The sequence below is a fragment of the Trichosurus vulpecula genome, chromosome 7, assembly GCF_011100635.1.
Source record: "Trichosurus vulpecula isolate mTriVul1 chromosome 7, mTriVul1.pri, whole genome shotgun sequence".
NCBI classification, from domain to species: domain Eukaryota; kingdom Metazoa; phylum Chordata; class Mammalia; order Diprotodontia; family Phalangeridae; genus Trichosurus; species Trichosurus vulpecula.
Window position 1 is genome coordinate 174,958,766 of NC_050579.1, and position 12,789 is coordinate 174,971,554.

The 12,789-nt window shown below is 39.9% G+C and overlaps 1 pseudogene; it reads left to right on the top strand.

Annotated features, from left to right (window-relative positions):
* Positions 1-1,392: 1,392 nt before the first annotated feature.
* Positions 1,393-2,297, top strand: LOC118857711 (annotated as a pseudogene).
* The last annotated feature ends 10,492 nt before the right edge of the window (positions 2,298-12,789 follow it).

Genomic DNA, 12,789 nt, shown 5'->3' on the forward strand with positions numbered 1-12,789 from the left:
TGAGATTCCTATTGCAGAAACATCCTCTACCTTTCCACCAATATAGATCATCAACTCCTCCATAAGTTACAGTCTTGTAGAGTTAACAGTGTATGTGGTGGGGAGCGCTGAGGTTAAGAGACCTGCTAATGGTCACACTGTTACTGTGTGTCAGAGATAGAATTTTCATTTTCATTCATGTCTGTTTGAACCCATTGACTTTAACAAACTTTCCCATAATATTTAAAGGGACATCTGAAAATGCCAAACCCAGATAAAATATCCCTACTTCAAACTTAGATTATTTAAATTTTTGGATATCACCACAATCCTCTGATAAAAAGATTTATTGCTGAACTCTCCATTGATCTAAAGAGTGTGCTTTGTGGAAGAAATAGTAAGAGCTGTAAAGTTAACCCTGGAGAGCCCTCCTAAAAAAGGACTGAGCACTTCAAGTAGTTAGTGATTTCTTCCATATTATGTAAAACATACTGAAAGCAATAATGAAAGACATATAATCTTCTTTAAAAACATTCTGGCCTTCTCATTTTCCATTTAGCAATGATCAGAGTCCATATATAGAAAGAGTATGCAGCATAGATGCCTTGCTCTTATGTCATGGGCCCCTTTATTTTATTCTTATAAGTTCTTTTTCCTGTTTTCTATTAGCAATCTTTTTCTTTCATGGAAAAGAGCACCAGGAGAAGCTTTGCATGTGAAGAAAATATTGCTCAAAAAAAATCACAGAAATGAGCATGACTGGATCCTTACAAAGGGATTTATAGTAGGACAGAGCAAAGAGCTTAGCATAATCATTTTGTTCCTATGTTTGGTTGTCTAACACTGTTTCCAGTATTTGAAAGACTGTTTTCAGATTTAAAGTATGCTGTTCCTTGATTTATTTTCTTTAAGTGTTTTTATTCATTAAAGATGGATCGCCTTCGTGTAGCAAGACACAATTCACGTCTGAATTTGCTTTTCAAGAGCCAGGCCCATTTTATCTCCCCCTCAAGGTTGAGGATACAATGAGAGATTGGAGATATTTCTTCTCTAATGCTATCAGCTCAAGTCCCCACTGGTTGAATTCTTCCAACTGGTAGTGTCCCTCCCTCCTCCCACTATCCCCCTTAGCCATTCTGAGTGCTAGCAATTCAGTTTCATTTAACCACTTAACACCAATGAGCTTCTTACTAAGGAATATTTACTTTGAAGGTGGATCAATAACAATTGTACAAACATTGTCCCCAATGCCTCAGGGGCACACTTTCCCTTATACCGCTTAGGTCCCTAGAGAGTGGGTTCGGCCCTAACATAGTTTTAAATACCGTTAGTTAATTAGCTGCCTGGATTAGGCACTGCTGCTGGCTACCCTGCATCCTCCATGTCCTGGCTTTCCCTCCAGGAGAGAACCTCATGGCTGTATCCTATGAGATCAGCAACGTTTTGAAAAAATATATCAGTGTCATGTACCAGACAGAAGATCCAGCTATGACCTCATCAAGCACCTTGGGTAGTGATGGCTTGGTGCTGACCCTGAGAAATCCTCAGATGCCCCTAGAGGGCTCAGCATCTGGCACATCTGATGAGCTAAGCTGGATCATTGAGCTCCTGGAGAAGTAAGGTCTCACCGCTCAGGATATCATGGGGGAAGGGCGGGGGGGAAGGGGGGAGCTTGATCACCTTTGATCACAGCGGTCCCTTCAACCAGGATTTCTTGAATGACTCAAGGTTGGCCAGTCCCTATCACCTAGAAAACTATGGGGCAGAGGGGCTCCTTCTCCCAAGCAGCTCGGTTGTGTACACTTCAGGGACTGGAACCTCTGAAAGGCCCCACTCACACTCTGGTGGGAGTGACATGGATTTAGATCTCATAGACAACAAATTCTTCTCTTTTTTCAGTGACAACTTCTCTGACTATAAAGAAAGAAGACCTGAAATATGGAAAGAGGAAACAAGGACAGCCCCAGAAGCTGAGCAAGATGGCCTGAGAGTATCTAGAGGGCAAGAAGAACAAATGTATTCCAAGAGGCACTCACCTATGGAATTTTATATAGGATATCGTCATCCATCTGGAACTCAACAAGGGTGTCATGAAATGGGAGAAGCAGCATGAGGGGATCTTCAAGTTTCCTTGATCTGATGCTGTGGCCCAACTGTAGGGTGAGAAGAAGAAAAATAATATCATGACCTGTGAGAAACTCTGCAATGTCATAAGGTACTACTTCAAATGAAAGATCTTGGAGCAGGTCAATGGCCAGAGACTAGTCTATAAATTCGTCAAGGACTCAAGCAGTTGGAAGGAGGAGGAAGTATTTTAAGCTGGAGCAGAGCAAGAGATAGATCTAGGAACTTGGGTGAGCAATGAACTTGCCCCCTGCAACAGAGACTTATTCAGACATTCCTGGACCCCAGCCTTCCATTTCCCTTCAGGGGGCACTGTTGGTGAATGGAAGCCAGTGGATATGGCCCAGTGGAGTGTTTGGGTTTGAAAAATAAATGAAATGGAAACATGGGTTGTTGTCAACAGTTGTCATGGGATATGGAGACCTTGGTCCCCTCTATCTTCTCTTTCCTTTTGGAATTACAAACCCTCTGAATGGACTGAAGCCGTGCTGCTGCTGACTGGAAAACAAGAGGTCTTTCTAAGCTGGGATCCTGGTTGTCAAATGGGAGCCAAAGACCCTCTTTTCTAAGAGTTCTGGATTGGCACTATTTGCGGGGTGATGAGTAATTTATGAAGAAGGCCATAGAGAGACCTACTGGTACCTTTCCTCCAGGCCTGCTCTTTTCCTCTGCTTGGACTCTGGGTTGTAGGTCACAGCACTCATTAATTTGTGTGTTATAAATATGTAATATGTACATAGAAATATTTTTTTCAATGATTCTCTTCCCCAAACTCCTTGATCTCTGTCTATGTGTGAGGATGAAGACCAAAGATGATTATTCTGAGGCCAGTGCTGTAGAGACTTCAGCTATAGCTATTCATGACCTTCCCTTGGACCAGGGTGGATTCAGTTCTTCCTCTTCCTATAAGGACTGTAGTGGTGAAACCAGTTCCCAGTATTCCTGGTCACTCCTCTTGTGGATGGAATAGACCAAAGAGTTGAAATAAAGCATCTTCTATCAAGTTCACGTCCAAATGTAACATCACTGCCAAGAAGTCTCCATTTCAGATGCCACTGGACTAGATACTGAAAATTGCTCCTTACTAGTTAGGGCATTGATGCTGGACTGACTGCAAAACTCAGCATGGATTTCATTCCAGATGCTGAGGCTCCCAGCGCTCGCTCTGACCCGACCTTCTGAAATGAACAAAGACACTGCAAACTAATCTCCGCTTAAAATAGAAAAAAATTCCACAAAACACTGGGATAGGCAAAAAATGAGGTCCATATTCATTGGACCATATGTAGGCCTCAGAGTGAGAGGACTCTTGGCCCCTCTCCTTCCATCATTATTCCACATAGGGCTTCATCAGAAAAGACAGTGATCCACCAAAAGAGGGGCAGAAGCTGACTAATGCTTTTTCAAATATCTCTTCATCCAATAAAAGAACATTTTATTTACCACATGGTTAGCTAAATGGAGCCAGTGACAGAATGTCTATGTCTATTCCATATTCTTTACAAGACAATTCCATTATTTTCATCACAACTCTCCTGAAAACAAGATCTGCAGCCTCTTCCATGTGGGGATTTGCATTAAATGATATTCTGTGCATTTTGTCATTCTGTCATCACACATATTTATAGCAAAGTCTTCACTTTTTATTTCATCCCAATTGTTACAGAACAATTATAAACAATTGTTTGATGAAAGGCTTCTCATTTGTGTGTGTGTGTGTGTGTGTGTGTGTGAATTATAGGAACCATTCAATGACCATGTACTTTTAAAGCATCAATTAGTCTACCAGCAAGCTAATAAGAATGTGACTATAAAATTTTGGAACTAATATCACCGAGCAGATATAAAAATCAAATCAGCCTTGTTACTTTCCACCTCTCATTTGCTTATTATGCCTCACACAACAGAACATGGGCTTCCAATTTAGTGCAGGAACAGATAACCATAAAAAGTAATGACACATCTGTTAGATAGGTATACAAATCATATGTCTACCTGATTCCTCTTTTTCGCTTTTTATAGACAATACCACTGAAGCTAGTGTATATGAATCTTTAAACCTTCAAAGGGAATACAGTATAGCTAAAATAATAATTCCATATCTAATAAGTAATTTAATGTTTAATTTAATAAGCATCCTAGAGAAGTTAGAAACTCTTGATTTAATCACACTGATTTTAATTATGAGCCATTGATACAAATCCAATCCAATCCAAAAGAGATATTCCGATAGACTATAAACTTTTTAAGAATAGGGATTGTTTCAGCTTTTTTATTTGTGTACTTCCTGCCCAGAAGAGTACTAAGAAAATAATAGCTGCTTAATAGATGCTTGACTGATTCATTCAAAAATTGTTTTGACTAATGGAAGCATCTTCGGAATAAGGGCACAGCCTCCCAAGATGATTGTTTGTTAGGAAGGAAAGCATTTGTTAAGTATCTACTATTTGCCAGGCACTGTGCTAAGAAACTTTACAAATACTATCTCATTGGATCCTCACAACAATCCTGGGAGATAGGTGCTATTATTATGCCCATTTTACAGTCCAGGAATCTGAGGCAATTAGGTGTTAAGTGACTTGCCAAGGGTCACACAGCTAGTAAATGTCTGAGGTCAAATTTGAACTCAAGTCTCCAAGTCCTAGGTCTTTTCACTGCTCCACCTAATAGTCTGTTTGGCCCATAGCGATCTCTCAGTTGAATTTATATGTGTTAGGAAAGTAGAGATCAGAAAAAGAATTGAGGTAGTGAAACAACAGTAGGAAAAATACCCCCATCTCTACCTCAGAAGTATAGGCAAACTTAGATTGGGTATTACATTTGAATGGAAAACAGGGAACAAATGCTGAAGACTTTGAGCACTTTGGGTGTCATAAAGTGATTTATCTACCCAGAGAAGGGGATTCTTTGTCAGTATCCAATAAGAGGGTGGAATCTCTAAATGGTGACTGAGCCAAATAGGACAGAACAGGCAATCTTCTCTATGTGATCCATAAACCATGAGATGGACTAATTTTAGTTTGATCTGGTTTGGTCATGCTCATGCATAGTCTCAGTCAACCCCATCTTTAGCATCACATTCAAAGATCTTCGCGTACAAGTTTAGGATGAAGGGACATGAAACTTGGACATCAGGACAGGTACGAATTTCTTTGTATCTCTGAGGTAGCAGCAACTCACATGGGATTACTCACATATAGGGACTACGCCTTACTGAATGAACAGCTCAACTCCTTCGGAATGGCTGGCACAAACTGTTTTGCATATACTTTTGAATTTAATTTTCTGCATTTGTACATATGTTTTCTCCCAATAGAATGTGATCTGCTTGAGAGCAGGGACTACTTCATAGAGCCGTGCAATTTCACAATAATGTAAGACTTCCAAGCAGACTCCACATCCCTCTACTCACCCTTGTACCCTTTTAATATCACTTAATCGATAAATTGACCCTTCGGAAATAGTGATTTCTCAGAGTAGAATCACAGAATTGCAGAATCTCAAAGCTAGAAGGAGTCTCCGATGCTATGCAGTCCAATGAACCTGTACTTGAACAAAAATTCTTTCTATAGCATAGACAATAAATGGTCACTTAGCCATTTCTTGGAGAACCCTAGTGAGGGAGAATTCAAGGTTCTGTACTGTCTATTATATGGGATTCCCTATTTCCGGTGTCCTTTATGATCATGGAGTACTAACTAGCAGGCCAGATGAGGGTCACCTAGCATCAGACACACATTATATTCTGTGTTACATTGCATATTACAAACTCCTCATCAAGGTGGAAAGTGGTAGAAACTAAAAAAGCTCAAAAAACTTTGTAGTACCTGGTACAATACCATATACTTGGACAAACTCAATAAATAGTTCCTGGTGTCAAAGGTGATACATTATTATTATCATTATATTATTATTATTAATTGGCATTTATATAACCTATTTAAGTTTTTGAAATGCTTTATATACTTCATGTAATTTGAAACTCACGAAGACCTTGTTTGTTAGGTGGTACATATATTTTTATTCTTCTTTGCAGGAACTGAGGCATGGAGGGGCTAAGTAATTTGCTCATGGTCACACAGCAGGAGAAAATCTGAGAAGGGATTTGAACACAGATCTTGCTGCCTAGAGTCCAATACTACTCCTTATATGATGCTGTATGTCTTCTGAATGGGGATCAAGGTCATTGTTAATGACGATGATGATGATGATGAATAGAATAACCCTAGAATCACAAGCATATTTGATTGCAGCATGGGCCCCCTCCAGATGACTTTTAACATTGTAACTTTCTTTTGTTACTCGATTTCCGTGTTGCTACTGTCACAAGTGTGGGCTCCTTAATACAGTGGAGTCCAAGTATTACTGGATAATTCGTAAATAAGACAGTGAATGTGATGTTACTAGGCAAACTGGTTATTGCACAAGGAATAATAAATAGGCTTCTGAGTTGTTCTAGTACTTAGGCAAAATATGTCCAGGGAAAAGAGCTACTTTCACTAATGCTCATCTACTCAATGTTAGTAAATGACTTAAAACTGAGTGAATCACAGCCAGAAGGCCCGTTACCTGCGCACAGGCTACAGATGGCAAAAACGTTTGGTTAGTAATAGTAGATTGTACTCTTTTGAGAATCCTAAGCAAACCTAATATGATTATGGAAATAGAGGATTTTTCTGGATTAATTGATACTTGGAATTTACAGTGGTATTGAGTCTCCAGTGAATTCCTACAGTGAAGAAAATAAAACTTAGAGAAAAAAAAAAGTCTCATCTAGGAATCTACTGGTACAAACTTTCCGCTTCAGTGTTTATTTAGCGTGAGGAACAGCCACAGGTGAAATTTGCATTTCTTTATTTGAATTTGAGTCTTTCCTTATCTCATTCTCTTAGAATCCCCATCTTCCTTAAGGCTTAATTTGAATGGAGCTCCTTCAGGGGCCCTTCCTTGATTCACTGAGCAGCTAATACGTCAATCCTGAAATTACCTTGTATTTGTTTTGCATGTATTTTGTATTTCCTGATGTAAGAGTATGGGGGAAAGCCCCTTTCAGATTTTGATTAGCACATGGCTGCATATGAATGGTCCAGGACAGTTAATGGATAGGTATCAGAGACAGTTGCCTGACTTGCTGGATTTGGCATTTTACCTCAATGTTTTGAGCTACAAACTCATTTACATAAAAATGGAAGAGATTTGGAGGTTTAAAAACTGGAGACCCCTGAAGTCCCAAGAGTTGTTTGGTAATTATTAAGAAAATAACAACTTCCTGATTTATAGTCTAGCTTCCAAAGAATACAAATGTGAAATATATAGAATAATAATCATAAGCTAGGTTAAGGTCTCTGACCAAAGGGCTTAAATCCTGGGCTAGGAAGAAGTCCAAAGAAAAGACCAAGCCTGAGGTTGTGGACTAGTTGGAATGAGCCTGCTCTTTGTTTTAAAGAGCTTAGTACCTGAGGCTTGAGAACCTCCTGCTAGGGAGATGAAAGCATTAGCAGTAGCCAAGACTTTGAGGGAACAAGACAAGGAAAGCTTTCTTCTTGTCCTAGAGAAAGGCTTTTTTTCCCTGCCTTTTCTAAAATAGCTGGGAAAGGCTTATGTTCAGACTTTAAGCTAAGAAACCATGACAGCACCAGCTTTCCCCTGGGGAAGAGATATCTAAGGATTTTAGCTGTGCCAGTAGTTGGGGGTGGTGGAGACTATAACTAAGCATTGCATTTTAGAGCAGCATTTTGTTGGAGACCAATAAGGAGCATGCTTGTTCAGTACAGACCATGAAACCAATGGTCCCAGTGAGAGCAGTATAATGGTACCAGTGACTCAAGTAGGAGCAGTTCAATGCAATGGTATTAGGGTCCCCAGTAGGAGGAGTAGATACCGGTGGCCCCCAACGAGAGCAGTGCAATATTAGGAATGGTCCCAGAGGGAGCAGTGCAAAGCTACCAATGGCCTCAGTGGGAGAAGTACAGTGGCACCAATGGCCCCTGCAGGAGCAGTACAATGGTGCAAAACTAGATTACAAACATCACAAGCCCAGCAACTTTGAGGGTGTGAGTTATACCTCTATGACTGTGCCTTGGCCACCTATATTTACTATCTTTGCATCCCTTCATGGGTGCAACTTGCCCATGCATACTCCCCACATGTGTGCAAATCATGCATATACTCCTGTACATGGTATATTTTTATGTGTATGCCTGTCCATGTGTGTTCCTATATGTGTTCATCCTTCTCAGTGATCATGTGTGTATTTGTGAGAGTGAATGCTCAAAGTTTATGAGGGAAATGTTTTGTTACTATTTTCCTTAACTGTGCAATTTCTCAAATGCCTTTACATTGAACTATGTTCATTGTTCTACTATCAAATGTAAACACATCCATGAGGGCTCATGAGCTACAGTTTTAGGAGATGTGGATATCCGATATATCTTGACCCTAGTGCTAGTGGGCTCAACCCTGCAAGTTAGGGAATGCCTTCAGGCACTACCCTGAAATATCTGCATGTTGTTTTCCCCAGTAGAATGTAAGCCGATTGAGGGCAGGAACTGTTTCTTCATATCTCCACTGCCTGGCACGGAGCAGTGGTTCAAAACACCTTTTGGGTGATTGATTGGTTGCATATGCTAGATATAAGCAACACTGTTTTTTAAATATGAAGCAAGTAGAGAAAAGAGAAAAGAGAAGGTTTTCTCTTTTGTGCTGTGAAGAGAAAGAGGAGGCTCTTGTTTCTATTCTTTAAAAACATGGAATCAAGGCTAACTTTAGGAATCTATCTGAGAAAACCCCAAATTCACCCCCACCCCAATTCACTTGTTGATGCCTGAAATTCTACTGCTAGAGTTTAAATCCTTAATTCCAAATGTTAAGGTTTCTATAGTTTGGTGAATTGTGTTGGATAGACCCTCCAGGGGAAGATTTATGGGAAAACATGATTAGAATCATGCAGGATGAGAAAGTATAGAGGTTGCTATCTGAATCTATGGAAGGCATACACACATGGATAAAATAGTGGACATTTCAAAGTGTCAGGTTATCCCAGTTAAAATACAAATAGCACTGAGATGGTGTAACCAGAATGGACTTTGTTTTCTTTGAATGACTCAGCTTACCTTATTGAGCTTCCCTGGACACTGGGGCTTGCTCTTCCGGGTCAGGAAGCCCAGCGACCATGCCAGGAATCAGAGAACTTCCTGCGTGATGAGTCATGGGGCTGGCTGAGGGGAGGTGTGTTAACCTGGTCTACGCTAGGGGGAGGGGCCAAGTCAAGAACCAATCGGCTCTGGTCGTTCAGGCGGCGCTTGATGATGTCAAAAACTCTATAAGAGGGGAGAGGACAGCTTGAAGATCCTCTCTTCCTTTTCCGGTTGGAGCCAGAGATGCCTACAGCTGAAGCTGAGCTGCTGGTAGCAGAGCTGACTGGAGGCTAGTGGGTAATCTTCTTACCGTAGAGGGGAAGCATGTATATGATTTTGCCTTATACCATCTTGCTTCTCTGTGGCCTCCTGGTTACCCTTGTGAGGCGGACTTATTGGGCCTGGAAGCTTTTGATGAAAATATCAAAATGGGGACGCTGGTTTGTGGGCTTGTTACTGTGGAGTGTAAATACATGCTTTAGTTCTCCTGCCTTCTGCCTAGAGAATTCCTTATATCCTGCGGTTCCGGACCTTTCAGGCACATATGAGATTCTCTTTGAAATCATAAATTCTGCCTTCCTAATATAGATGGGCCGGTTTGTTAAGCCAGTCTCAGGTGCTTTCCACGTTTTTATAACTGTAGGTTGCAAGAGCAGTTTTAATACGAAGATAGGAAAAGCAAATTAGAGGTATGAAAGAAAAAAAACTTTGATTGTTTGATAATATATAGTTTGGTTCTCAATATGCACTTACAGATGATAGCCTACTACAGTTATAATGCATCTTAGCAATCCTTTTGTCCAGTACTTATTAATGAAGAAATAGAAGCCCATAGAGATTAAATGGCTTGAATCCAGGCTCTTTGCCTCCAAATCCAAAGTTCTCTCCCCTACATAACAGCAGAAATTTTCTAAGTCATAGGTACATTCTCTTTTTAAATTTTATTTTATTTCATTATGGACTTAACCCATATTAACAAAGAGACATTTTGATGTCAAAAGAACGGAAAAGAGGGTTATATACGAAACTGTGAATCTTTAGTATATACACCTTATTTTTGTTTAATGCATATGTTAACTTTAATGGAATATTGTCAACTCCATTGTAATTGACCTTCCATTCTCTTTTATTTATTTTTTAAAGCTCCTTTTACCCATTTTGTTCATTGCTAACCCTACCCAGCCATTCACCCCTCCATATACTACCTCATCCCTTAATAAAAGCCCTACCTTACAACAAATAAGTACAGTCCAGCAAAACAAATTCACATGTTGAAACAACAAGGCTACATCAACACATAGGAGGGCTGCTAGCACAGGTTTTTTGATCTGCTTTTCTAAGGAAAGCAATTTTAAGGGTTTTACAAACTCACTTTAATCAAATATACATAGATCATTCACTTTGTTCATGGGGAAAAGCCAGTACCCTGAACTTCAGAGGAAATATAAACAGAAATTACAAACAGAGAAAATATAAACGCACCAAATAGCACAAATCAACAGACAGGCTTCTAGATGTCTGACCAAAGCTATACATACACAGTTACCAGAGAGAGAAGCACCAACATCTGGGTTTTCAAAGCTGGGGATCTCCTTAACAGCTATCCAGAATCTTCACACCAACACTCTTCCAATGAGTGAGCTCCAAACAAAATGCTGACCTCAGAGTATATATGCACTTTTTCAGGGTCAGAGTGCTTCACACCTCTTGAGGGTTTCACACCTCTCAAGGGCTTCACACTTCTTGAGGGTTTCACACTTCGTGTGACCTAACTGTTAAAGGGTGTAGGCCTTCCTACAAACAAAGACAAGATTCAGTCAAAGGCACTTGATTACCTTAGTGCTGAGGAGCACTCCAAAACAAAAGATGACAAAAAATCTCATCTTGCTTGCCCTTACACATGTTGACCATGTATGTATATCTCTATATCTATCTATCTATCTATCTATATATATATATATAGCTCATCCTGCTGTTCTAGTCCATCAGCTTTCTGCTAATATGTGGAGAAAATGTTTCATTATTAGTCTTCTCAGGTCATGATTGATCATTACATTGATTGGAGTTGTTAAGTCTTTGAAAATTATTTACCTTTATAATGTGCTCATATAAACAGGTCTCTTCATTCTGCTCTTCAACTTCACTCTACATTGGTTCATGAAAGTCTTGCCAGATCTCTCTGAATCCCTCCCTATTATCTTTTTAAAGGGCATCATATTCCATTGCATTTGTGTACAATAATTTATTTTGCAACTCCAAAATGTATGGGTAACTACTTTGTTTTCAGAGGAATTTAGTGTCTTCTTCGGTATAGTTTTAATTTAGAATGGTAGCTTTCCTGGGAGATTTCACTGATGCACAGTACTATCAAAAGCACATTAGCGTGGCTCTCCTTCCATAGCACCGACACTCTCTTTCTTCCAACAGGATTCCTCTTTACTCAGATCCTCTGTGGAAAAGGATACATACTAACCTACCCAGAAGTAGAGATTTCCCAGTGTTATAGCCATGCCCTAGGATTCTGAATCAGCCAGACAAAAACAAACCCTAGAAAAATAAATTCCATCAAATACTGAATTAAAAAAAAAATCTCCCTCAGAGATCAGGACTTCATAAACTCTGATAACTTAGCCCCTCTTGGGGCTGTTTGCTTGGCACTTTTTTTTTTACTCTTTGGTGCCTGAACATCTGGAAAATGGAAGGGAAAAACAGCTATAGATTAAAGAAAAAGCTGTTTCAGACAGAGGCTGCATATGATTTAAAAGATCCTAAATGAAATGGTGGAAAAGATTTTAAAGATCATCTAATCCAGAGGTGTCATGCCCCTGCAAAACTCCAGAGTGTGGCCCAAGCTAGATTAAACTGCAACTGGAAAATGTTCAACAAAAAGAATAAGAATGCGATGCAACATAGATAATGTTAATTTGTGATTTTCGAAGTCAATATGAGGCCCACAGTAATCCTTTTCTGTTTGAGTTTGATACCAGTAATTTAGTCCAAACCTTTGATGTATATGAGTGTTCAGGGAAGGTGAACACCTCTGGTGTGAGTACTGCTGAGCCCTTCTCAGGCCTGCTTTCCACCTTTGGTATACAACTTTGGTCACTTAACTCTAACGTGTGGTTCCAAAAAGTTGTAGCATCCACAGTGGCCATATCCTGATAGACTGTTTTTGTTGACTAATTAAACCAGGTTGAGAGTAATCAATGGGCCTCAAATCCATTGGTGAGTTAGGAGGTGTCAACCCTAAGCATGTGAAGACTTCTCCTGGCAGAACGGGCAGATGAAAATAATTTTCCTGTGGCCATGAAAGTGGCTGAAGTAGGTGTTATGGAGTACTTATAGCATGGTCAAACATTGTAGATGCTGGCCAAGGTCATCCAATGCATCCTAGGCCATTGTCAGTCATTTTGACTTTTGTCTTGCCACTGGACTTTGATTGTGCTGGAAGATAGCATGAGACCAACAATTTTGGGCAACTCTACCTCACCTAAATCCAATTTATATGTTGAGTCAAAAGATATCACCCATACCATTTTATCATTTTTAC